Source organism: Alligator mississippiensis, chromosome 11 (genome assembly GCF_030867095.1).
Source record: "Alligator mississippiensis isolate rAllMis1 chromosome 11, rAllMis1, whole genome shotgun sequence".
In the NCBI taxonomy this organism is placed as follows: domain Eukaryota; kingdom Metazoa; phylum Chordata; order Crocodylia; family Alligatoridae; genus Alligator; species Alligator mississippiensis.
The window spans coordinates 53,352,163-53,374,506 of NC_081834.1; the positions used below are offsets into that span (position 1 = coordinate 53,352,163).

Consider the following 22,344-nt stretch of genomic DNA (forward strand, 5'->3'; position numbering starts at 1 on the left):
GCCATATTGGAATCCAAGATGGCTGCTGTGAATTCACGTTTTGGTCAATATTTCAGCCCCGCTAGCATTAGAACATTAATTCCAGTGACAAAACCAACAGTGTATGCATGGAGATCAACTGTAACATTTGTCATCATAGCCATATTGGATTTCAGGATGCCTGACACATTACAGATTCACAGAAGTTTAGGACTGGAAGGGACCTCGTGAGATCATCAGGTCCAGGCCTCCTGCTTGGGGCAGAAAAGACTGCTGAAGTCAAATAACCCCAGTAAGGTGTGTGTCCAGTCTCCTTTTGACGATCACAGAATCATAGAACAGTAGGACTGGAAGGGACCTGAATGATGATCAAGTCTGGTCTCCTGCCATGGACAGGAAGTAGTTGGATTCAAACGAGCTCAATGAGGTGTTCGTCTAGCCCAGGGGAGGGCAAAATGCGGCCCGGAGGCCGGATGCGGCCCGCCAGGCCATTCTATCCAGCCAAAATAATTGCCTGCCCCTGGTCTAGCCTCTTCTTGAACATCTCCAGGGATGGTGACTAGGCCTGTGCAAAAAGGGAACTAATCGTTTTGGATTCGGATTCAGCTGATTCGGATGCTAGAGATTCAGTTCAGAGATCTGAATCATTTTTCCAAAATTGATAGCTTTAATCATTGGCTAGAGGGTCGCACCCAGAGAGTCATGGTGGATGGGTCAGCTTCGACCTGGAAGGGTGTGGGCAGTGGGGTCCCGCAGGGCTCGGTCCATGGACCGATACTCTTTAATGTCTTCATCAGCGACTTGGACGAGGAGTGAAATGTACTCTGTCCAAGTTTGCAGATGACACAAAGCTGTGGGGAGAAGTGGACACGCCGGAGGGCAGGGAACAGCTGCAAGCAGACCTGGACAGGTTAGACAAGTGGGCAGAAAACAACAGAATGCAATTCAACAAGGAGAAATGCAAAGTGGTGCACCTAGGGAGGAAAAATGTCCAGCACACCTACAGCCTAGGGAATGACCTGCTGGGTGGCATGGAAGTGGAAAGAGATCTTGGAGTCCTAGTGGACTCCAAGATGAACATGAGTTGGCAGTGTGACGAAGCCATCAGAAAAGCCAATGGCACTTTATCGTGCATCAGCAGATGCATGACGAATAGGTCCAAGGAGGTGATACTTCCCCTCTATCAGGCGCTGGTCAGACCGCAGTTGGAGTACTGCGTGCAATTCTGGGTGCGGCACTTCAAGAGGGATGCGGATAACCTGGAGAGGGTCCAGAGAAGGGCCATTCGTATGGTTAAGGGCCTGCAGACCAAGCCCTACGAGGAGAGACTAGAGAACCTGGACCTTTTCAGCCTCCGCAAGAAAAGGTTGAGAGGCGACCTTGTGGCTGCCTATAATAAGTTCATCACGGGGGCACAGAAGGGAATTGGTGAGTATTTATTCACCAAGGCGCCCCCGGGGGTTAGAAGAAATAATGGCCACAAGCTAGCAGAGAGCAGATTTAGATTGGACATTAGGAAGAACTTCTTCACAGTTAGAGTGGCCAAGGGAGGTGGTGCTCTCCCCTACCCTGGGGGTCTTCAAGAGGAGGTTAGATATGCATCTAGCTGGGGTCATCTAGACCCAGCACTCTTTCTTGCCTATGCAGGGGGTCAGACTCGATGATCTGTTGAGGTCCCTTCTGACCCTAACATCTATGAATCTATGAATCATGGTGGGGGAGAGGGTTGCATAAATGTATGTATTATTTTACGGAATCGCAGTATCACAAAGTTTGAGAACCCCTAGTCTAATCCAGTGGTAATATAAAGGTAATGCAATGGTATATATAACATTGTAACAATGGGTAATTGCAGTTTTTCAGATCTCTTCATCACTTGAATCGGTTTCTGAATCCCTGTCGTTATTATGTGGGTTGCATCATGATGCCTCATAGCATTTGCAGCTGAGACTGCATGGCATGTGAACCTGCTTGCACGAGTATGCTGGTCCCCAAGATACTGTCTGGCACTTGGAACTTGTTATCTGAAGATATTCTGCTGGTAGTGACTCACACGCAGTTAAGATTATAACATAATAAAGGGCTTAATCAGTCTGTCTGGCTGGCTGTCCATAATGCCTTTGCTCAAGTGTGCATGTGCTGCCGAGATAGGGTTACCATACATCTGCGTTTCCCCAGATGCATCCCTGCTATTTTAAGCCCTCTGATTGCCATCCAGGCAGGTTTCTTTAAATTTGCCCAAATGTCCAGGATTTCCCTTTGCTCCACTGGTGGGAGCCGGGGGAGGGTGAGGGGAGGCAGCGGGGAGCACACACGGACCTGCCTGCAGCTGCGGAGGCGGCAGACCCATGCGGTGCTCCTGCTGTCTCAGATCGCCTCCCCTCTCCCACCTCCAGAGCACAGCAAGATCCCGGACATTCGGGCAGGACAAGGGGAGTGGGGGCTGCAGCTGTGAAAGGGCAGGGGGGGAAGGGAACAGTTGCCTGTTTTTCAGTGGGGAAAAAGGTGGGGCGGCAGCACCGGCGCCAGTGCCTGTACTCAGAGGGGCTGGGCAACCAGTAGCCGCTGCCTGGGGAGGGGGTGAAGAAAGCGGAGGGGGAGAAAGGCCCTGGCCAAGCTGCCCGCAGGGCACTGCAGCCCTATCCCAGGGATGCCACAAGCCTCCCGTCCTCTTCCCTCAGCCTGCGCTGGGGCGAACACACACCACTGCCACCTGCATGAATCGGAGCCACCACGCTCCAGCCCGGGCAGGACGGGGACAGATGGGGCTCCTCTGGCAGGGTGGTGGGGGCAGGGTACTGCAGTTTGGTGAGTGAGGGGCACTGACAGTGCCAGGAGGCTGTGGGTCAGGAGTGGGGGGCACCAGCAGGGTCCAGGGGGGCAGGGTTTGGTGAGTGAGGGGCACTGGCAGGGCTGGGGTCAGTGGGTTGGCAGTGGGGGCAGCAGCAGGGGTGGGGGGTTGTGGCTTGGCAGTGAGGGGCAACAGAATGGGCCGTGCCAGGGCCACTCCTCTGAAATCCATCATTCATCACAGGCAATTGGCTAGTAGGAATATAACCATCATTTCCAACTTGGCAACCACATTGGTCAGGTGATGGCAATGGTGGATTAGGGTCAAGCAGATGTCACCAAACAAGACTTTGATAATTGGTTCTACATACATGGTGCATAACGGAGTCATATGTAGGCAGAAATTTATCCAGAGCTTTTCCTTAGTGGAATAATTTCACCCTAACGTCCAGAAGGATTATAAAAAATGTTGACAGCTAATACAACAATGCGACAAGCTTTTCTACACAACTGGACAAATCATTAACAACATGAGGCCTACTTCCCAGACCTGCCACTTTCCAAGCAGTTTTCTTAGTGTGACCACTGAGCTGGCTTGTGGTATCACAACCAGTGACACTATGAAATCCAGTTAGAGATCCATGGACTGGTTCAGGCAGTTCTGACACAATATCACGAACTGGAACTAATCTTACTGGGTTGCTTCTCTTCATCTAAACCTCATCATCCCATGAGCCGGAGTGCTCTGCTTTTCCATCAGCAAAACCACCAACAATGAGTGCTTGTTCACTTTGGAAACATCAACGTGATTCCTAAAGAAGTTCCTTGCTTAGAAAATGAACTGGGTTTTCTTTGCTTGCTGGTAAGGGTATGGAACTACACCATGATACTGATAGCAGAAGAGATCTGCTGCTAATGATTCTGCAGATCGGCCTAGAAGTTTGAATCTTTAATATTCCTGTGTCTGCCTTTATGGATGGTGATGTGTATTGATTGAAGACAATGTTGATTCGATCACATGTGCTGGCATAGTTGGTAAACACTTGTTGTACAAAAGAATCAGCCAAATCCCCAAATGTTTGTGCAGTTTCCAGCTTTCTTATCCTCTGTACAATATGCCGTGCTATTGATCATATCAGTTGATTTCTCAGAAGTAGCATCTGGCAGAACAGTTACTGCTTTATCTCCAATCAAGATCTGTGACAAAGCTGCTTTGTGAGTCACGCTGAATGAATTGTTAGGTTTAAAAAGTGATGGAGGGTATTCAGACAGCTCATGCTGCAGGAAAGAATGCACGTTGAACCTTCTGCAACTGCTGTGAGTAGCCTTCGCTGGATCTCTTTTGCATTCTGCTCCTGTTTCATTTTGCTGCACATTCCCACAGCTGACTTTACATCCTAGAAGGTTTTCAGTTTTGATTTGGGTACGCTTACATAGAAGCTCTTGGCAGCATCTGCAGTAAGATGTTTCCAGACAATGGCGTTCATGATTTTTCTTCCTTTGTCATGTATATTCAGAGTGTCTGTGCAAGTCTGAAGTTCTTGCTTCATTTGCTTCAGTGTGGTCAGAGGACATTCACCACTTTCATCTTCTATGAAACTGCAGTATCTTTCAAATATATCTTTCACACTGAACATATTTTTCCATACAAAACTGGCATCTAGTTCAGGGGTGGGCAAAATAAAGCCTGTGGGAAAGATTAGGCTTGCAGAGGGACTTTGTTGGCCTGCCGTAGGTCTCTCAGTCCTGTCCGGCCCAGACACCATCCAGCCCGTGGCACATCCTGCCACCCCCTAGGCATACAGTGGGGCTGAGGCAGCTCCACAGCTGGCCTGCTTTCCTAGGCAGCCCAGGCAGCAGTGGTTCCTTCTGGCTGCCACCACCTCTGGCCTCAGTCCCATGGTACTGGCGGGGACCCACACACACAGCTCTGACTCCAGCCTGCCCTGTGCCTGCTCCAAACTCAGCCTGATGGAGCAAATCAGCTCTGGACAAACCAGAACCTGCATGCAGAGCCCTGACCCCGGCCTGCTAAACAGTGGCAGCAGCTGGGCAGAAGCTGCTGCTCAGCACAGGGGAAAAGCAGTCCCTCTTCTTTGCCACTGCTGGGCCCTTCTTGCTGCAGCATCCCAGAGCTCATGCCCAGGCTGCCCTGCAGGTTCTCTGCATTGCCACGGAGGCAGCAGTGGAGAGGAGCTGCAGGGCAGCCAGGTGCAGGCTCCAGGCAACTGCAGCAAGAAGAGCGCTGCATTGGTAAGGGGGACGGGCTGCTTTTCCCCTGTGCCAAGCAGCAGCTTCTGCCCGGCCACGGCCATGGCCACTTCTCAGCGTGGGTGGGTGGTCCAGAGAAGGCGCAGGGCAGGCCAGGGTTGGGGCTGTGCATGCAGGTTCCTGCTCACCCACTCTGGCCAGGGCAAGTCCAGAGCGGGTGCAGGGTGGGCCAGGGTTGGGGCTGGGGCTGTGCACTGTTGGCGTTGGCAGAGAGGAGCTGCAGGCCATGCAGGCTCCAGGCTGTTCCAGGGTGAGGGAGGGGGAGGTTGCTGACTGGCCTGCAGCAGGTCCCCAGAACTGCCTATGTGGCCCACAGGCCCAAATAATTGTCCTCCCATGATCTAGTTCATCAAATCACTTGATGCCATGCTTGTGCTTCAGCGGAAGGAAAAATATCTTTTTGCATGATCTCCACATGCAAATGGGAATGAGAGACTTATTGCTCCCACCTGCATTCAGGATGGTAACATGCCTCAGCAGCTATTAGATCTTCAACAGCAATTCGGCAACGTAACACTTCATTCTACTCTGCCAGCCTGCGTACTGCATTGGCTAATTCAAACGACAACGCTTAACTCAGTCTCTTCTTATTAGCACTTTTCTGACAGAATATGCACATCCTTCTGCCCCACAGCTGCCCGAGCCCTGCTGTGTGCCCAGGGGGTGGGAGGATGTGCCACAGGCTGGACGGTGCCTGGACCAGACAGGACCAAGGGACCTACTACAGGCCAGACAAAGTCACTCCACAAACCTAATCCTTCCCGCAGGCTGTATTTTTAACTGCTAGAGTTAGATGGCCTGCTTGATGTCCTAGCGTGTTCTTCACTTGGCATTGATGGCAGGGCTTCCTTTTCATCTTCTACCTTGCACAATTGTCTTAAAAGTCTCTCAACATGTCTTTTGTGTGTGAAAGAAATGTTAATATAATAAAAGGCTTAGTCTATCTGTATCTCTGTAATGCTTCTGGCCAACTGTGCATGTGCAGCTGAGAGGGCGGGCTGCGAGTGGCCGGGCAGCCCAGCTGCATGGGCCAGCGAACAAGCCCCGGCCCCCCAGCAGCAGTGCTTTCCCGCCTCCCTGCCTGAGGGCAAAGTGGGGGGTCACGCTGGCGGCGCCCCCAACTGCCCAGACCAGAGGCCCCCAGAATGGGCCAGGCAGACCCAAAGGGTGGGGGGGAGCAGGGTCGGACCCAAAGTGGCAGGGGGAGAGGGAGGGAGGGGAGTGGGGCCAGACCAAAGCAGTGGGGGGGGAGGGAAAGAGCAAAGATGGCCCAAAGCGGTGCGGGGGAAGGAGGGGAAGTGGGATGGGACCCAAAGCAGCAGGGGGGAGGGGGGGGTGAAGTGTAGTTGAACCTGAAGCGGGACAGGGGGGAACGGGGTCAGACCCGAAGTGGCAGGGTGGTGGGGGAAGTGGGGTTGGACCTGAAGTGGCAGGGTGGTGCGGGGAGTAGGGTCAGACCCCAAGTGGCAGGGTGGTGGGGGGAGTGAGGTTGGACCTGAAGTGGCAGGGTGGTGGGGGAAGTGGGGTTGGACCCGAAGTGGCAGGGTGGTGCGGGGAGTAGGGTCAGACCCGAAGTGGCAGGGTGGTGGGGGGAGTGAGGTTGGACCTGAAGTGGCAGGGTGGTGGGGGGAGTGAGGTCGGACCCGAAGTGGCAGGGTGGTGGGGGAAGTGGGGTTGGACCTGAAGTGGCAGGGTGGTGCGGGGAGTAGGGTCAGACCCGAAGTGGCAGGGTGGTGGGGGGAGTGAGGTTGGACCTGAAGTGGCAGGGTGGTGGGGGGAGTGAGGTCGGACCCGAAGTGGCAGGGTGGTGGGGGAAGTGGGGTTGGACCTGAAGTGGCAGGGTGGTGCGGGGAGTAGGGTCAGACCCGAAGTGGCAGGGTGGTGGGGGGAGTGAGGTTGGACCTGAAGTGGCAGGGTGGTGGGGGGAGTGGGGTCGGACCCCAAGTGGCAGGGTGGTGCGGGGAGTAGGGTCAGACCCCAAGTGGCAGGGTGGTGGGGGGAGTGAGGTTGGACCCGAAGTGGCAGGGTAGTGGGGGAAGTGGGGTTAGACCCCAAGTGGCAGGGTGGTGCGGGGAGTAGGGTCAGACCCCAAGTGGCAGGGTGGTGGGGGGAGTGAGGTTGGACCTGAAGTGGCAGGGTGGTGGGGGGAGTGAGGTTGGACCCGAAGTGGCAGGGTGGTGGGGGAAGTGGGGTCAGACCCCAAGCCACGGGGGGAGTGGGGTTCGACCCGAAGCAGCAGGGGGGAGCGTGGTTGGACCTGAAGTGGCGGGGAGTGTGGGGGGAGCGGGGACAGACCCCAAGTGGTGGGGGGAGGGGGGGGGCAACAGAGTCAGACCCAAAGCAGCAGGAGGGGGGTAGGGGTAGAGGCAGCCGGACGAGGAGCCGCACAGGGGGCTGGAGGTGGACCCAGAGTGGCGGTGGGGTGTGGAGCAAGGCCAGATGAGGAGCTACAGGGGGGTGAGGTGCAGGCCTGGATGCATGGCTCCATCCCCGGTGCCCCGCCCCCACCCCCCCATCGTTCTTGATGGACAGCTTCCTACCATAGCAAGAACGGGGCCGATTGTGGCTTTTGGAAGGTTACACTGCAGGATCAACACAATGTGAGAGTCTGTCAAGAATACGGCCGTACAAAGTGTCAAATTCAGCAACTTTGCTATGTTGAATGAGTGCCTCGTTTGTTCGCGCAGTTCCAGCAGGTGTACTTTGGTTGATTGTTGACTGCAAACCTGCTTTGAGACATAGGATGCGTCTTGTAGATTGCAAGTCATACCTCCTGTACTTCGCTGGACTCATCGAGGCCATCAGCTCCATTGTAACATCTCCTTAGGGTGATAAGGGTGACTCTCTTGACAACAATCTCCATCAGAGATTTTCATGTCGAGGTAATCTGAAACAGAAGAGAGTTGATGTAGCAATTTTGCAAAACTTGTGGGAATCTAATAACAAACAAAACTGTAAATGCCCAGCAGCTACCTTGGAATCCACAATGACTACCATGACAAAAAGGTTACTGTTGGTCTCCTCAGTTCATGCAAGGAATCACTGGAATCCATTTCTAACCCTAGTGGGGGTTGAAATCTTGACCAAAACATGAATTCACAGCAGCCATCTTGGGTTCCAAAATGGCAACTACACACACTGCTTGCCAGATCGGTAACATGACTTTTTTGGCATGGATAGACCACCTCTACCTGAAACACAGTGCTGCCATTTCTGGCAATGAATTGTCTACAGGGTGCCACCTTTACACCAGTGTAATTTTACCCTGAGTTTTTCCTGGGGTAATTCTGCACCAGATTAAAGAAAGGTACAGTGATGGAGGGCTGTATACCGTGTGTCCGCTCCTTTTTTTTCCTCCACTGTGAATAATGTGTTGGGTATCCATGCCCTGATCCTTCTCACCATGGAATGGCTCAGGAGCACCCCAACAGTTCTGCATAGGCGGGACCCTGCCATCCAACCCACACGTCACTGTGTTTATCAGTATTGCCTTCAGCTGTGGGAGAAGACGGGGTGTGGAGTGGGGTTTTGGACTTTGCTTCCATACTCCTTATCTAGCTGCCGCAGAGCAGGGCATGTGGCATTGCAGTAACGGTTCTGCTTTCTTTTTATGCAAAAACACAGAAAGAGTAGCTGTGTATCCTGGAGGCACAAAGCAGGGGTAAGTCTAAAGGCTCAACTACATGCAAAACCACACAGCTGGATGTTGCTTTTGCAATTAGAGAGTTGATGCAGACAGCAGGGACCAGTTGTGGAAAACACTGTGCACCTGTCTGATTTTTTCTTTCCTCTTTCCCTAAAAGAGTTCAGATCCAAGCCTGTCTGGATATAACATGGCTCTCAGGAAGGCTGAGATGTGCAGCAGCAGTGGCTGGGTAGCCCGCCACATCCTCTTACTCATCACCACAGGACTCTCCCTCATTGAAATGCACCCCGGTGTTCACGCCCAGGAGTGTCGTCAGACCTCAGGTATAGCCATGCCTTCCTTGGGCCAACCATCCTACTTCCCCGTCCCTGCCAGCATCACCGGGGGGGGGGGGGGGGGGGAGAACAAATAGGGAAAATATGGTTGCACTGCTCTTGCAGTGGGTGCAGCTCTGTCCATAGGAGAGGTGTCTATTTTCATTCGTGGGGGTGATGAACAGAAGCCAGCAAAAAAACCGCTTTTGAGACTGCGGGGCTCTGGAGCTGCAGACAAGTCCTCTGTCTGGGATGGAAGTGTGGAGAAAGCAGCCAATCAGCGAGGATTTCTACAAAGACTTGTGCTCAGTTAGGAAAATGAGCAGGAAAACCCATCCAGGAAAACCCATCGAGATTGGGGCCAGGTTGCCCCTGAGGCTAAGAAACTTGACTGGGACCCGAGTGTTCCCAGGTCCTTTCTCATTGCTTACCCAGAGCCCCTACACAACCGTGGTCAAGTCACTCCACCTCTCTGTCCCCCATCCTTAATGGGAGGGGAGCGGGGAGCAGTTATATTACTTTTCTACCTTCTCCAGACACACCAGGCCCCGGCTGACTTTAACAACAGTGGGCAGGTTTGTAAATTAAAATTAAGATGGATGCTCAGATTCTACTGAAAGCTAAGAGGAGTTGAGCTGGAGCTGTGTGTGTATGCAGGGCATCTAGGACCATGGGGCCCCAATCTCAGCTGGCACTGCTTGATGCTACTCCTATCATTATAGTAAAAGATAAATGGAAGCCTATACAGCACCTCTCTATCAATTCTTTTCCCAGCTGAGAAATGTCCGTCATATACCTGCTCCGCACCTGCAGAATCCAAAGTGAGCCTCCCATTATCATTGCCCAGAGAAATGGTTGTTGTGTGCAGGCAGACCAGGGCTCCTGACTGTGTGGATATTCTGCAATTCAGATCAGGCTCCCCAAGCTACTACAACAGCACTTTTCAAGGTTATGTGTCTTTGTCAAGCAACGAGTTCACTGCTACTCTGCACCGATGGCTGGAGGGAAGATACCTGATCCAAACTTCTATGGATAAAAGATGCATCGCAAATGTTGATCTGGCTACAAGAAGTAAGTACTGTATTCAACGACCTATAGGTACCTGAGTTTAATGCAGATCTGTGATGCCGAAAATTAGTTTGCATTTGTAACATAACCTTAGAAACACAATAGAAGGCAGAGCAGCGTGGCATCTTAGAGATTAACTCTAAGATGCCACCCTGCCCCACCTTCTTTCAGATTTCAGACTAACAGAGCTAACTACCTCTTTCTCAAAAATATAAAGCAGGTTTAATCTAATGCCTTGATGTCTGCCTCAGTCTGCACAGAACCTGAAATGAATAGTCCAAAAGGAGAGATCTGCCCTGTTCACCTCGGGGTATGCAAAAATGGGAGTTTGCATTAGTTTTTATCTTCTGTTATATCTTTATGATCCTGTAATGGTACAAGTCAGACACATTGCCCTCACTTAGGCTCTGGATGAAGCAGGGTTAAAGTTGAAACAGTTTTAACACACGTCTATCACTACAGAATCATGCAGACATAGCAGTTGTGTGATAACAGCTTGTAGGGTACTCTTGGATGTTCCTACACTGGTTATGTCCATCCATACTCTTAGGCCGTTGTTGACCGTAAAGCTCAACGTCAACTACTGGCGTGCAAGTGTCCACTAGAGCTGAACAACCATAGGATCCCTTGTAAAAAAAATGGCAAAAATTAAAATATCTCTGTAGTAATAAATCAGCAACTTCTCTTACTAACTCTTCCATTTACTACCTCCAAACCAACCAAGCCCCTCCGCCTCCCCCTACACAGAGTTGTCAGAATCTAACAAATGAAATAGTTTGGCTGGTTGCCATTATTTTGTATATCCCCTGCTGAACGGGGATGTTTTCAGGTTTGGAGTTTTCTCTGTGTTTGTTGCGGGAGGGGTGTTGGCACGTGTCCATATGGGTTTTTGGCTGCTGCTGTTTTGTTTTTTATGAAAACCTGAAAATTTTTGGAAAGTGGATGTGCCCCGCAGAAATGTTCATTGCTATGTAATTTCCAGGTCCTTCACATGCTGGTGGGGAACAAGCTCCTGGGAGCCCGCAGGGGAACAGTAAGTGAAATGAAATTCCTCTCTTCTGTACTAAGAAGCTAAACCAGCTGGGTGCCTGTCAGTGACCCCAAACCTTGGGTGCCAGCTTGAAGGCATGAAAATATGAGTGTAAGACATGTTTTCCTCCATAAACTGCTTCCAAGTTCTCCACCACTGTCCCATATCCTATATCCAGTATTACAAGTATCTGATGCATACAGTTCCCACACTGCAGCTAGCATCTGGCAGATTGTAATCCACTTCCACTTTTTAAGCCCCTAACTGGACACAGCCACCCAACTCTGCTGCTTCTCTGCCCTGCCTGGAAAAAGGGTCCCTGGAAAACTGTTATCCTATGTACTCTTCCAGTACATCATCACTTCAGCCTTAAGATTAAGTCACAAAACAGCAGCAAGCGGAGAAGAGGATCCCATCATCCTTTGACTTAATGGTTTTTCAGGGATCCCAGTTATGTGCCAAGTCCATCTAGATGTCTAAAGATGATACTAGACAGCATGGTACTGTCCTGAGGTGGCCATTAGAGCTTTGTGGCATGATGTGAGACAGTGAGGGAATAATCATTCAGCCAGGTTTGGGAAAAAAGGATTTGTTATTCCACTGATTCCTTCTCCATCCTGTACCAGATCAGATCTTTGGTCCAGGTCATGGACAACTGGGCAACATTTTGGGTCCAACCCCGTCCCCCCTCCCACCCCAGTTCAGGTCCAACCCCACCCCACCGCCCTCCTCCACTTCAGGTCCAACCTGACTATGACCGAGGGGCTCCTGCTTTTCCTCGGCTGGCCCTGCTGCTTTTAAAGTTCTCTACCCAATGTTTTTTTAGCTCCTGTGGAGGTGGGGAGGAGGGAGCCACTGCACTGGAGGCTGCAAGAGGAGGTGGTGCCGGTGGAGGAGCTCCTATTTTAACTCAGCTGGCCCCATCCCTGTCCACCCAGCCCATAGCCAATCAGCGCATGTGCAGTTGGGCAAAAGCGCTACGGACAGACAGACACACAGACTAAGCCTTTTATTATATTAGAATTTTGAGTTTTCATCTTAAGTGAAAAACTTTTAGGAATTAGACAACTGCCAGGATTCTGCTAAGATAAAAGAAAATACTGAGCACCCTGAAAAGGGATGAGCCTGTTCATCTTTAATGACGCAGATCTGAATCCAGGCATTAGGAGATGAAGAGACTTGCCCACGGTCAGACAGCAGTCTAGTGACAGGACTAGGCATTGAACCCATGTCTCCCGCTTCCCAATCCAGTGATCTGTAAGAATTGTGAAGTGAAATGACATCTATTCTGTGGGGTAAAGGAAGTCAGACTAGATCAGTGGCCCTCAAACTCTTCTGTTTTTCCTGGTCCAGTCCCTCCTCTTCCCCTACCATATACTTTGTCGCTCAGGGAACAGTGGGCTGGATGGTCATGCCAGACCTAAAACCAAATTTAATCTAATCAATAATCCCACAAGGATCAGTGCACTAATCCATTATTAGGGTTATAGTAACTTCCACAAACCCTGAGAGGGGACCTAGTGGCCGTCTATAAACTTACCAGGGGGAACCAATGGGGAATGGGAGAGACCCTGTTCCCCTGAGCACCTCCCAGAGTAACAAGGAATAATGGCCATAAATTGTTTGAGAGTAGGTTCAGGCTGGACATCAGGAGGCGCTACTTCGCTGTCAGGGCGGCTAGGATCTGGAACCAACTTGCAAGAGAAGTGGTGCTGGCTCCTACCCTGGGGGTCTTTAAGAGGAGGCTTGACAATTACCTAGCTGGGGTCATATGAGCCCAGTGTTCACTCCTGCCCAGGGCAGGGGGTCGGACTTGATGATCTACTCAGGTCCCTTCCGACCCTACATCTATGAAACTATTAAACCTATGAATTTTCCTATGTTGTGTTTTTATACAGGATCCAGCACAGTGAAGGCCTGACCCAGATTGATATCTCTAGGCACTTATTGTCATAATATACACATTAAGTATTTTGTTTCTGTTTTTTTAATACTTTCTGGAGCACTTTACCGTGGCAGGCACTTTAGCCCTGTAAAATTCTTGTAACATTATCTCCTCTCTTTCTACAGAGTCTGCGACACAGACCTGGAGCCTTTCTATGGGGAATCTTGTGGCAATATGTCTACTTTTGGTCCTGGGGCTTAAATTTTAAGAAGCTGCTCCTTGGAAGAAATCTACATTACAAAATCTGCTGGCACCCCCTAACAGAAGGCCACCATAAAAACCAAGGCAGCCTTCGTATATAGTGGAAATTTATCTCCAAAATGCTAGTATTGATTTTGTTGCAATTGTTCCAGCAACTGTCAGCATACCTCTGTCCTCGTGAACCACCTCAGCACAAAGCTTGCGCCAACTGTTAATAGTGGCATTGTTAAAGTGGCAAATGCTTCAGGTATATATTTTATATACAGTTGTGTAAATCGGGGGGCGTGACTAGGATGGCAGCCATGGATGCTACATTCGTAGGAAGGCATAAAGGTAACCACCATTGCAGAAGCTGTCCTGCTATGCTGCGGGCTATATACACCACTAGCAGTATTTGTCTATGTTTGTACCTTAGGACAGGCTTCAAGTTTTATTTTGCTCACCTCCATTTTCAGATAGATCTGTTCTAGGTATTGAGTCTCAGGGCTTCTGGGTTTTGAGACACACTGCACTTCAGGGAAGATTTGGATGTCACTCTGGGTCAAATCCAAAATAACTGTTGACACTAATGAAGCTTCCCCTGATTCAGCAGTATAGCAGTAGAGTTCAGGATCCTGACCAGCTATAATTTATTCTGCTCCTTGCACTTTAGGGTTTTTTTGAGGGTTTTGTTTTTTTTAAGTGATGGAAACCCAAAAATCTCACCTTATGTTCACTCATCCACAATCTTTTAAGCTGGCTGCACAAGTAAGATTGGTGTCAGCTCCCCAATAGAAGCTGATATTTTCCCACCCAAGCTCTTGTCATGTAATTTCCCTATAACCACATGAAATTTTAGGCACTCCATCTTGTCTCAGGCAAAATGTTCTGTGGAAAACATACTACAAACCAGACAGATTTTAGAGTAGGGATGGGCAATTATTTGGGCTGGAGGGCCACTTAAGTTTTGGTGAATTGTTGAGGTCTGTGCGCACAAACATACGCGCACACGCACATGCAGACACACGTGCATATACATGCAGACACACGTGCTCCCTGCAGCTGGTCTGGGGCTGGCACCAGAGCAAGAACATAAGCATTCAGGGCCTGCCATGCGGTGCTGTCACCTGTGCCTCCTGCCCATGGGCTCGATAAAATCAATTGGCAGGCCAGATCTGGCCCACGGGCCATATTTTGTCCACCTCTGTTTTAGTGTGTGGCAAAGGTTTAAACATGCACTTGTAAAATCACACAAAAAATGAGGGTTGGAAGAGCTGTTTAGGACTGTTTATTTTTCATAAGCTTTTCTGGTGTGAATTTGTCTCAACATGAACCCTAGGTTTGCTTGTTGGGTTTTGTGTTTGGCTTTTTTACTACTATTTAATGTCTACTGATTTTAACATGCTTTTAACATTATAACAAAAGCTTTAAGACTGTTAATTCCATAAGGCCTATTATAAACACCATGTTGAAGAAAACAGGCCAAGCAGTTAGATAAATGTCTATACTTAGCTGAGACTCTCCCCCATGCATTGGCATCACCATTCCTGTCTCAGTCCACTATAAGGTTTGTAAAAAGAGATGATCATTCAAGGCCAAACAACAATCTGTTGTTAATAAGGATACTTCCTCTAAGGTCAATGAAGCCCCACTGAGGTAGATCAGAGAAGGACCTAGCCCATAGTTTATTAGGTTCATAGTTTGTTAGACTCATAGGGTTGGAAGGGATCTCCAGGATCATCTAGTCCAAGTTCCTGCACAGATTCAGGATGTGCTCTTCCTAAACAGTCCCTGGCATATGCTTCTCTTCCACATTGGAGAAAACCTCTAGGACTGCAGACAAAGGACTCCCAGAGGGGCACCGAAGAAGGAAAAGGACACAAGACTCCCAGGAAGGTGGAAGCTGGAAGCTTTTGACCTCTGGCAGCCAGCAGAAGTCTTTATTCCCCACCTGCAGTGGTTTGGCTGGAAAACAGATTGGGAGTGCTAGCAACAGAGGAGAAGGAGCGTGTTCCATCAATGGAAGAGGCCAGGACAGGCTTCCCCAACATTGGGAAGATCAAGACCGCTGTCACCAAAAGGAAGCAATGTGTGATGGTGGTTGGCAGCTCCCTTCTGTGGGCAAAAGAAGCATCCATCTGCTGATATAACCTGTTGTCTTGGGTGGTCTGCTGCCCAGAACCTGGATCCAAGATGTCATCGAGGGATTACCAAGACTCATCCAGCTCTGACCACTACCCCACACTGCTCCTGCTTAGGGGCACCAATGATACTGCCAGAGGGGACCCTGAGCAGATCAAAAGTGACACTGGGTGCAAGGGTGAAGTGGACAGGGGCTCAGGTGCTATTCTCCTCTATCCTTCCAGGCAAGGGGAAGGGCCCAGGCAGGAGCAGATGCATCCTGAAGCTCAATGCATAGCTGTGCAGATGGTGTCACCAGCAGGGCTCTGGCTTCTTCAACCAGGGGACGTTGTTCCAAGAAGGATTGGTAGGAAGAGATAGGATCCACCTTACAAAGAAAGGGAAGAGCATTTTTGAAGACAGACTCACTAACCTAGTGAGGAATGCTTCAAAGTAGGTTCTCTGGGGAATGGAAACCAAAGCCCAGAGGTAAGTGAGGAAGCTGGTGACCTGAAGAAAGCATGAGCCGGAGGGGGCAACAAGGGAGGCCTTCTCATTCTTCCTGAGAAAGCAGGGCAATCGGCTGGTTACCTCACATGTTCGTACATGAATGAATGGAGCCTGGGAAACAAGCAGGGATAATTGGAAACCCTCATACAGTCATGGAGCCATAAAGTGATTGGAATAACAAAGACTGGGATAGCTCACATGACTGGAGTACTGTCATGGAGGGGTATAAACTGTTCAGGAAAGATAGGCAAGGGAGAAGAAGAGGAGGAGTTTTTCTTTATGTAAAAGCTGTATGGCTGCTCAGAGCTACAGTATGATACTGGAGACAGGCATGTTGAAAGTCAGCCTAACCTCCATCCCTGGAAAAATCATGGAGCAGGTCCTCAAGAAATCTATTTCTAAGCACTAGTAGAAAGGGGTGATTAGGAACAGTCAGCATGGATTCGCCAGAGGCAAGTCATGACTGACCAACCTGATTGCCCTCAGTAACAAGATGACTAGTTCTGTGGATGTGGGAAGAGCGGTGAACAGGTAAGAGTGGTGGACGTGGTATACATTGACTTTAGCAAGGCATTTGATATGGTCTCTTTTAACATTCTTGCAAGCAAGCTAAGGAAGTACAGGTTGAATGAATGGCCTGTAAAGTGGATAGAAAATTGGCTGGATTATCAGGCTCAAAGGGCTCAATCAATGATTCAGTGTCTAGTTAGCAGTTGGCATCAAGTGGAGTGCCCCAGGGTTTGGTCCTTGGGCCGGTTGTATTCAATATCTTAATCCACAATCTGAAAGATGGGATGCAGTGCACCCTTAGCAAGTTTGCAGATGACACCAAGATGACACCTTTTGGCCCAAATTGGAGGATTGGACCAAAAGAAATATCACGAGGTTCAGCAAGAGAAAGTGCAAAGTCTTGCACTTTGGGGGGAACAACCTGTGCACTGGTACAAACTAAGGATTTACTGGCTAAGCAACAGCTCTGCAGAAACCGCAGGGGGTTACAGTGGACAACGAAATGAATATGAACCAACAGCATGCCATTGTTTTGATGAAGGCTCACAGCATACTGGGCTGCATTAGTAGGAGCGTTGGCAGCAGATAGAGGGAAGTGTTTCTTCTGCTCTGCTTGGCACTGATGAGGCCACATCTGGAGTATTGTGTCCAGTTTTGGGCCCTCCCATAAATGTTGCATGCCTCCAGAGGCTAAGAGGGCATGGCGACCACCCACAGGCGGCGGTGGGGGCAGGCTGAGCTGGGAGCTCCTGCAGGCAGCCACAGCAGTGGCGGTGGTGAGGGGATGGGGGAGTGGCAAGTGCCAAGTGGCAACCACCTGCAGACACCACCAGCAGCATTGGTGGCAGCCAGCGGTGATCAGCGACTGCCCGTAGATGCTGCTGGCACCATTGGAAGCGAGGCTGGGTGGTGGCGAGCAGCGACCACCTACAGGCAACACTGGCGGCAGCTAATCTCAGGGGGTGCACCACCAATCTCAGGGCGTGCAAGTGCACCCGCATGCACCCCCTATGTGTCGCCAATGGGTCCTCCACTACAGGAAGGATGTGGACAAATTGGAGAGAGTCTACCAGAGTGCAATGAAAATTGTTAGGGGTCTGGGACACGTGACTTTTGAAGAGAGGCTGAGAGAACTGGGCATATTCAGTCTGCAAAAGAGAAGACTGAGAGGGGATTTAATAGCAGCCTTCAACTACCTGGAGGAGATGGACTGTCCTCAGTGGTGGCAGATGGCAAAACAAGGAACAACAGTCTCAAGTTGCAGTAAGGGAAGTTTAGGTTAAACATTAGGAAAACTTTCTCACTAGGAAGGTGAGGCTAGAACAAGCTACCCAGAGAGGTGGTGGAATCTCCATCTTTGTTGGTTGTTAAGACCCAGGTAGACAAAGTCTTGACTGGGATGATCTATTTAGGGCTGGTCCTGTTTTGAGCAGAGGATCGAACTAGATGACCTCCTGAGATCCTCTCCAAACTTTATTTTCTATGGTTCTCCAGAATTGCCTTTGAAATCTCCAGTGAAGGAGATGCCACAATTTCCCTGGGTAACATGTCCCATTGTCCTATGGTTCTCCCAATTATGGCATTTTTTCCTGAAATTTAATATGAATCTATTTTGCTAAAAAACCCATTGCTACATATTCTGCCCAAAAGTAATAGGCTTATATAACATTTCCCAGCAACTGAAGTTTGCAGTTTAAAAAATAACACAGGAAAGTTTTGCATTCGAGAGCCAAGTTGGCTCAAAATGCATTAATGCTGTTGTGAGTGACGTTCTGGAATATCCTGCTTCTCTGTTGTAATGAAGCTAAGTGTGTGTGTGCACACGTGCCTGTGCATGTGCCCATACCTGTATGTGTGTGTGCACATGCTTGGTTTTATTACAACAGAAAAGCAGTATACGGGGATGTGCGTGTGTGTGCATGTGCATGAATCATATGTATTATACACATACATACACACACACACACGCGCACCAATGTTTTTGTAGTATATGTGTATTTACGTATACATCTATATTTAAAATGAAGTGGTTCCGTCTTGGATGGCATTGAATTAAAACAGAGTTGCAAGGCTTGGGGAACCAATATGGACTCTGTCTGCTGGGATTTTAGTTAAGTAGCCTGCATTCCTATGTGAGGTATTTAGTATGGGAATCTGTTGGGTTTTATATCAGCTCTGAACATAACCTTTGAAAAGGGAATGTAAAAGGATAAGCACCTGGTATACAGTGTGTCGCAGGGCACCTCGGTGCCTGCTCCTAGAGAGGAGAAACTGCCAGGGAGAGAGCCCTGGCAGAGCCAATTGAGCACAGCTGCGGGGTGCCGGAGCAACTAAGGGGAGCCAGCTGCCTGTAGTGGGCAGGGCCTGGCCCTTATCAAGCCCAGGGCTGGAGCCAGGCTGGTAGTTCCCTGCTGGCAGCTGGAGAGGCAGGAGGTCTGGGTTTGAGGATGTGGAAAGGAGCCGAGCAGCAAGTACCATGGTCATAGGGAGCAAGGTGTTATGGCCATAGGGCTTCAGGTTGGAGTTATAGCCAGATGGCTGGAGCTTGCATTTATGTTACAGCCTAGGGGCTTGTGGTTTTGCTTTGTGTTTGTGTTATTACACCCGGAGGTTTGGGTGAGGCTGTAGGGGTTGGAGGAGGCCTCATACAGGGGCCCCACGGGAGTGTGGGGGGCCCCAGCCCCAAGAGGGCGCATTGTCTGCATAGCGCCAGGGAAGGCGCAGCTCGCACGCCAGTGCGTGAGCAGCTGGCGGCGAGAAGCGCGGCCAGTGGGTCGCGGGTGCAACCCGTAGGTTGTGGACGGGGACCTAGACCCCGGATTGCATGTGGGGGGAAACATAGACCCCAGCCCCAGGAAAGGGGCAATATTATTGAGTAGCCCAGTGTGGGCACGGTGAACCCCAAAGAGGGGGAGCGCCATTGTATGCTGTTGAATAGCCCAGTGTGGGCATGGCGAGCCCCAGAGAGGGGGAGCGCCATACTAAGGAGCCCTAGAGAGGAGGGCAATTACCGAGGAGCCCGAGACGGGCATAGCGAGCCCGGCCGCAGGCTAGTGCGGTAACACCCCTCAGACTGAGGCAGGGCGCTGCAATTGCCCCGAGAAGATGGGGAGTAGCAGCGCGGGGAGCCAGGGTCAGAGAGGGTGCCCGTGCGGTTGGCCCATAGGACCGGGGCCCGCTAGGGAGTCCCTGAGCGGGACCGTACCATCAGGGGAGGCCCAGCGGGAGGCTGGGCACGAGAGAGACAGACCGGACAACGTCCATTACATCTGCGAGGCTTGGGGCGTGGTATTAGGTGCTGGTAGGAGCCACGCATAGCCCATAAGGCTGGGGTGCTTGGGCAGCGCCCATTGTACGGGGAGACCCACGAGGGGTCCAGGAGCTTACATGCCCGAGGAAACACAGGACAGCCTCCCTATTACATATATTCTATCAAGACGTGGCGGGCGAGAATGGAGGGTGCCCTCGGGCCGAAGTAGCACGGTGAGAGGGCCTCAAGGAGATCACGGCCTTCCGCGAGGACCCCGCTGTGACACAGTGAAAAGAAAAAGGGGAACAAAGAAACAAAAATGAGAACTGATGTTCGGGCCATTCTTCCCAGAGGCCCTGATCCTACACAATTATCACTTCCTCTCATTTCCTGTCTCCTAGGAGACCTTTTGAGAAAAAACAAGATATTTATGTCATCTTTGCATTTATTGCAGAAGGGACTGATTATCAGCCCCTGTGCGTAAAAACCACCAGAGGAGGGTTCTTCCCCTGGAAATCCTCTCCCACATCTTCCTTTTGAGAGTGCAATACCATTGACTCCCATAAAAAAGCTGCAGAGCTGTCTCCAAACCCTGTGAACAGTCTGTACCATAACAAGTCTAGTCTGTGGCAACACCACTTGTTTAGGGCCATGCTGACAGGCACTCCACCCTTGGGAAGGAACCTGGCACTATATTAATTATTCCAGGTATGTGCATGGGGCCAGGGATGGATTGCAGGGGACGGAGGAACACACTGGTGCACTTTGCACCTCCCTTTGATTTCCATTCCATCCAAAGCATAAACCAGCAGCCCAGGAAGAGCAGCGGTATTTCTATTCAGGCAGTGATGAGACAGTCAGTTGGCTTCGTGGCTCATAATCAGCTCCCTGATCCCTGCTAATCTCTCTCCACACCACAGGTGTTAATGGTCCTCTGTCCTTTTTAATCTTCTTAATGCCCCCCACTATTCAAACTGTTCCTTATTCTGCAATTGTGCTGTCTGTTAGCCACTCCTGGTAATGTCTTGCTTCTATTGCACATCTCTGCAGACTATTTCTAACTCTAGCTAAAAACCTTACCTCATGTGTTGTCATACTAACTCAAGTATAGAAATGACTGATAGTAAGGGACTATCAAGATCCTCAGGAAGGCTAGGTTTTGTTTTATGAATCTGAATAAGAGATGCACATTTAACCGTAATGACTACAGGACTAATATAACAGTATCTTTTGACTATGTTTTGCCTAATTTGGGGGGCTTTTTTCAAGCCATATATATATTCTAGCAAGTTAGTGCACATTCTAATGTTTATATTTATAAATAGAATGCAATCAGTTCAATTACAGCCCATTTCAGAGTGGATTTCTCTGCTGCTACTCCTAGCTAAATTCAGTGAGTTAGACTTAATCTTCTAGAAAGCCTAACCCAGAGGTATGAAAGCTGGGGTTTTCCAGTGGAGCTAAGCAAGTGAAACCACGGACTCTCACCAGCTGAAATTCAATGGAAAGTGGAAACATGACTCCCTAAGATTCCTTTGAAAATCTCAGCCCAAATGGCTCATGGTGCCTTGGGAACTGTTCTTTGATCTTAGTCCTGGTGCCATGCTTTACCCTCCAGTCCTCCTTCATAATAAAGTGCAGAAGGAGCCTTGTTTCCACTGAGGCAGTCAGACACCCAAGAAGCATCCCCACAAGCGTGCACGTGCAGTTTGCAGTGCTGCAAACCCGTCTGTGGCACCCCAAACTGCATGCATTTGCCATTCTGCAAATTAGCAGTATGGCAAGGGTTTTTTGACACCAGGGATCCTGGTGTCCAAAAAAATGCAAAGTAGTGTGGCACATATGGCTGCATTGTGTGCTTCCCAAAACCAGAACCTGGCCAGCTAGAACCACACTTCAGCTGTCGGCCAGGCTTCACACTCCCAGATCACTGCTGCATCCCTGGGAGGCCCCCAGAGCCTCAGGTAAGGTTGCTGGGGCCAGCTCAGGTGCTTTGGCTACCCCACCTGGGGCAACTAGCTGTAGCACAAATATGTTCCATACTATTTGTCCCCAGGGAAATGCACATACCCTTAGAGGCCTAATATTTTTCTGAACATACAAAACCAACTGGGACTAGAAAAGCAAATGACTTCAAACAAATCTCTAAAAGTTCAATTATGACACCGCCAGCTTGGAAATGAAGGCATGCGGCAGCTCCTTGAACATTAACTCCGCTTCCAGTTATATGTAGTTACACAGTAGCACAGGATTTTTTATTTTTACTTTTGCTCACTGTGCTCTTGTGGGTTATGAAAGTTTGGCCTGGGTGTTTTATTGTCATGTTGATGTTTGCCCAATAACATGCATGCAGTTGAATAAAATCTGAACAAGTCACCTGGCTTTCAGTTTGCACTGTGGAAGGGAATTTTATGAAGGGCCACATTCACAGAGGCACTTCAGTGCATTGTTCCTACTGAGGTCCTTACTGTTCAAATCAACGTGCTACAATACTTTTGTAGATCTGGCCATGGATCCTTATAAGATATTAGTCCCATGCGAAGTCTGAAACCCAGCACAGAGCCATCTAAAAGGAAGAGCAGGGACTTTCAGAAACAACTGGCAGTTTGGGCTGCCTTGTTTTTTGGGTGCCTCTGACATTTTGCTCTTTTTAAGGCCCCTCAGGTTGACCACCTGAAAGCTGCATTTGAAAATCTTGTCTGTGAGCGTATGCTCCCCATTCAACTTGGG

At 49.9% G+C, this 22,344-nt stretch overlaps 1 long non-coding RNA gene across 1 annotated transcript; it reads left to right on the plus strand.

Moving 5' to 3' along the window:
• The first annotated feature begins 8,429 nt into the window (after nt 1-8,429).
• Nucleotides 8,430-21,990, plus strand: LOC106738046 (uncharacterized). The gene is made up of 5 exons (XR_009455686.1): nt 8,430-8,701; nt 8,844-9,009; nt 9,775-10,071; nt 11,051-11,101; nt 13,169-21,990. It is a non-coding gene; the product is annotated as an uncharacterized LOC106738046 (long non-coding RNA).
• The last annotated feature ends 354 nt before the right edge of the window (nt 21,991-22,344 follow it).